General features: G+C 53.4%; 1 long non-coding RNA gene across 2 annotated transcripts; it reads left to right on the top strand.

Moving 5' to 3' along the window:
• The first annotated feature begins 584 nt into the window (after positions 1-584).
• Positions 585-4,445, top strand: LOC123334789. Of its 2 annotated transcripts, none has more exons than XR_006552915.2 (4): positions 585-654; positions 1,141-1,207; positions 3,287-3,447; positions 3,726-4,445. It is a non-coding gene; the product is annotated as an uncharacterized LOC123334789 (long non-coding RNA). The 2 variants fall into 2 exon arrangements; XR_006552916.2 differs by having other exon boundaries at positions 652-784.
• The last annotated feature ends 416 nt before the right edge of the window (positions 4,446-4,861 follow it).

The following is a 4,861-nucleotide window of genomic DNA, read 5'->3' as shown; positions in this document are numbered from 1 at the left end:
GAGGCTGAGGGGGAAGAGGGGGCTGGGCAGGCCCCAGAGAGCTGGAGAAGGCTGGTGATCTGGGAGTCAGTCTGGAAAAATGACCTGGGCTGAGTGAGTGCGAGGGGAGGGAGGAAGGGAAGGGGAGGAAAGCAAGAGCCTCAGCAGGGCCAGGCCGCCCTCTCAGCAGCCACTGACCTCAGAGAGCCGCTTCCAGGAAATAAACCTGGCAGAGCCCACGGTCGGAGAAAGGAAATGGCAATCCACTCGTGTTCTTGCTTGGAGAATCCCAGGGACGGGGGAGCCTGGTGGGCTGCCGTCTCTGGGGTCGCACAGAGTCGGACACGACTGAAGCGACTTAGCAGCAGCAGCAGCAGCAGAGCCCAGGGTCAGTACTTGAGAAGTGCGTGGGGAAGGCAACAGCCCGAGATATTTTATATATTTTTTAGAAGTTTACAGTTCAAGGGGAAGGAAGCAAGAGAGGGCAGCAGCTGAGGAGGCAAGGGGAGCTGTTGCTGTTTATAGTCATGGGGAAGAGGCAGGTGGCTTAAGGGAAATGATTGACGACAGAAGAAAAAGAAAGGTTTTTGAAAGAGTCGAGCAGGTGTGGGGCCGAGGCCTCAGGTGGAGTCCCTTGAAAATACCAACACGTGTTGAGGAGAACCAGAGAATACGGTGAGTGGTGAGAAAGGAGGGTGACGGAGCTCCGATCCCAGAAGTGAAAGTCGATCAGTCGTGTCCTACTCATTGAGACCCCATGGACTATACAGTCCACGAAATTCTCCAGGCCAGAAAACTGGAGTGGGTAAGCCTTTCCCTGCTCTAGGGGAACTTCCCAACCCAGGGATCCAACCAGGGTCTCCCGCATTGCAGGCGGATTCTTTACCAGCTGTGCTACAAGGGAAGCCCAAGAATACTGGAGTCGGTAGCCTATCCCTTCTCCAGTGAATTTTTCCCACCCAGGAATCAAACTGGGGTCTCCTGCATTGCTGGTGGATTCTTTACCAACTGAGCTATGAGGGAAGCCAGAAAGTGTGGTGCAAACCGTGACCTTTCCACAAGCAGCTCACACTTAGACAAGAGTAGGCGCTGCTCCAGACACGACGTTTGTCCCCACGTCTTCCTGTGAGAGAAGAGATATTGTTTTCTCTATTGTTACAGGTGAAGAAAATCCCCAGGGTGCCACAGCCAGCAAGGGGCAGAGTCCACCGGGATCGGAACCCAGGCAGTGAGTCTGGCGCCAACACCTTCCTCATAACCAATCCAGGGAGGAAGCGAGCTTGGCTGCTCGCTAGCTCTGTGACCTTGGGGAGTTGGGTTTGCCTTGAGGAAGGCCTTCCACCCCTGGGAAACTCAGACGTCATTGCTGCTCTGTCCACTGCCCAGCACGGCTGTGAGAGCAGGGTGGGAATGCCCTTTGTGAATGCTCAAGGGCTCCTCAAATATAACTTGGGGCTCCTGCTGATCAAGCATTTTCTCAGGAGCAAGAGTGCCTGCAGGAGCTCCAGCCCCAAAGTGGGGACTGTGACATCCAGCTACTATTTGAACCCCCCTGGTTTTGAGGCATCCATCGGTTATGCTAGGAGAGGCAGACAAAAAAGTGTGATAGACAAGAAAGTGTGATTGAACCCTGGAAAATGATTTTTGTTACGAATCACCTACCCTGTTCTATGCACTGTGCAGCTGAGCACTTCCCTAAACCAGCTCTGCATTCTAGAGTCCACCTCTAGAATGTAACCATTACATAAGTACAATTATTCCTACGTCCCAGGTGAGGAAACTAAGACTCACAGAGGTCAAGAAACTAGCTCAAGGCCACACACAGGGTGAGTGGCAGGGGAAGTGTTTAAATCTGGATGTTCAACACCAAAGTCCACTCCCTCTGTAGGCTAGCACTTGGACTGGCGTGGTGGTTACTGGATTAGAGGAGAGGACTGAGGGAAAGGGATTCCAGAGGGCACTTCCCAGACATGACCAGGCGGGGAGGGGCAGAGTGCAGAGTGGGATGGTCAAGGAAATCCTCTTCTCCATTTAGAACGTGACCCTAAGATAATCATTCCTTAAAAACCAGGTTTAGAGACCCCTTTGGGGAGCTGATAAAAAGATTCGCCTTAGAAGGGATGCCCACTTTTTCACGATATTAGGGGGTTCATGGTTCCCTCAGATCAATTGATCCACACAGGGGCTGAGCCCAGGACTGGCTTCATAGCTGATGGACTTATTCTCCCAGCTGTGGGGAGTGCCGCCATCCTAAGAGCTCACATCCCTCTTCTGGAATTCTCCTTGATTGAGGAGGGTCACCTTGCCCAGGCCCCTCTCCTTCCCAAGGCAAACCACACGGGTTAACTGACTCGGTTCTGAGGGGTTCCTCCCCTCCCTGGTGGGGTCCTGAGAGTGCTCCCTAATAAACCTCCCGTCTGCTACTCACCCTCAAAGAGTCAGTTCCTGGGAGAACCTATTCAACCGGTAACATGTGGATTCTCTTCTTTCATCATAACAGCAACTGACAAGGGAAGTATGCGTTCTAGGTTAAGTCCTGCACCCACTCTTCTCAGGCAAAAAGTGAAAGTGTTAGTTGCTCAGTTGTGTCTGACTCTTTGAGGCCCCATGGACTGCAGCCCACCAGGCTCCTCTGTCCATGGGACTATGCCAGCAAGAATACTGGAGTGAGTTGCCATTTCCTTCTCCAGGGGATTTTCCCGACCCAGGGATCGAACCCGCGTCTTCTGCATTGTAGGCAGATTCTTTACCGTCTGAGTCACCAGGGAAGCCCAAGAAGTCTGAAGCTTAGATGGCCACTTGCCCAAGGACCCAGAGCCAGAAGTCAGAAGTATTTCCATCCAGAGCCAAATCCCACACTCACTACATCCTCTGTCATCTGGGAGGGGGCAACCCTCAAAGAACCCTCCAGGCAGGGGAGATGGCTGAGCCACTCCCATATGGAGAGAGAGCCCCTGGGTCCTAGAAGGGCACTCCATCATTGTGCGCCCTGGCTGCATGGGCACATTCAGGGTTGAAGACTTTTAACCTAGCCACCCAGTGGCCACCTTCAGGAGGGAGGGCGAGCTCTGACCGGGTCTTGTGGCATGGGGACAGCGGTGTCTACAGGTCACTCCAGAAGGATGCCTCCCTCAGGGAGTCACAGACCTGGGTGTATATCTCAGCCCTACTGCTTATTAGCTGGGTGGGTGGGGTGGGGATGAGGGATGGTCTCCAGTGGATCATACCCCTCTCTGGGCTCCCCAGGCTCCATGGCTGCCTCACTCCCCACCGCAACTTTCCAAACATTCCTGCTTCTCTTCTTCAGGGCCTGCCTTCCAGCCACGCTCTCACCTCCCAACTCCCTGGACACTCTGTTTCGCTCACTGTCTCCCAAGCCCCAGCATCATCTGAGCGTGACCTCAAGATCCAAGCAGGAGGCCCATTCACCAGGCCAGCCTCGGGGGCCTTGTGCTGCCTGCTCTCCAGGTCTTACCTCTAGCTCCCCTCAGGCACTCACACCCTTGGCCAGCTCCTAGCTGCCCTGTCCCCACCAGACCGCTTTCTCCCAGGGGATCAGAGCAGCAGGGCTGGGCCGGCCAGGCCACCTGAACCCCTCCCCTGCTCAGCTTTTGCCCCACATGGTCCCAACACAATGTCCCAACAGTACAGACTTTTTGTAACTGTCAGAAATGTGGCAGGGCATGAAATCAGTTACATAACTCATCTGGCTTAAGCCATGGTGCATTCTGCTTGTTTTGTGACAGGGCAGAAATGGAAAATTTTGCCTTGAGGTGGAAATTTTGAAAAAGACAACCTGTGCTAGCCATCTCGAGGAGAGGTCTGCATGTCGTGTGTGTCCTTCCAGGTCTTATGATCCCCATTGTCAACGTGTGGGACCTGCTACCTCCATGGCCCTGCCACCTGCCTTCCACACTCAACAACCCATTGGAAACCGCCTTCCCTCCACTGACACCCCACTGGCCCCAGAGTCCCTTTCCACTCCCATAGTGTCCTAGGAAAAAATAATTGCATCACCTTGCAAATTGAAGCCCCCCAGAGTCCAGGTCTCTGACCTCAGTGAGGCCCTGGCATGCATGACGATCTTGATTTGCCCCATTTCTCTCAGCCGCTCTTTTAGCTTCCCAGTGTGCCTCCAGCCCTCACCCACCAACCTGGGAGGAAAACCATGCCTCCTTGGCTCCATGACAACCGAGGCCTCCAACTGTGACTGGCCTCAACTGCTGTGGCCTCTCTTCCATGACCCCTTCTCCTGCTCGCAGCCACCCAGCCCCTGATATCTGGTCCCACTGTCTGCCCCCTCCACAGGCTCCTGTCCCATCAGTCACGTCCTCTTCCTCTTACGTCTTCAAAGGTTTCCTCTCTCCTGACCATGTCCCCCCCCCAAACTTATTGATATGCTCAAAACATACGTATCCTTAATTTTGAGTCTCTACAGCTTTGGTTCCTCTTTCCTGCCCTTCTCAGCTAAGCTTTTTTTTTTTTAATTGAAGTATAATTGTTTGGAAAAGTCCCTGATGTTGGGAAAGATTGAGGGCAGAAGGAGAAGAGGGTGTCAGAAGTTGAGATGACTGGATGGCAACACTGATGCAATGGACATGAACTTGGGCAAATTTTGGGAGATGGTGAGGGACAGGGAGGCCTGGTGTGCTGCAGTCCACAGGGTTGCAAAGAGTTGGACATGACTGGGCAACTGAACGGCAACGACGACAAAAATAATTGCTTTACAATGTTGCATCACTTTCTGCTGTACAATAAAGTGAACAGCTATATGCATACACAATCTCTTCCCTCCTGAGCCTCCCTCCCAACCCCCACCCCCTGCCATCCCACCCCTCTAGGTCATCACAGAGCACTGAGCTGAGCTCTCTGTGCTACACCA

The sequence above is a fragment of the Bubalus bubalis genome, chromosome 8 (genome assembly GCF_019923935.1).
Source record: "Bubalus bubalis isolate 160015118507 breed Murrah chromosome 8, NDDB_SH_1, whole genome shotgun sequence".
Lineage (NCBI taxonomy): Eukaryota > Metazoa > Chordata > Mammalia > Artiodactyla > Bovidae > Bubalus > Bubalus bubalis.
The sequence above is the reverse complement of the archived record's forward strand: the minus strand, read 5'-3'. Positions and strand labels throughout refer to the sequence as shown.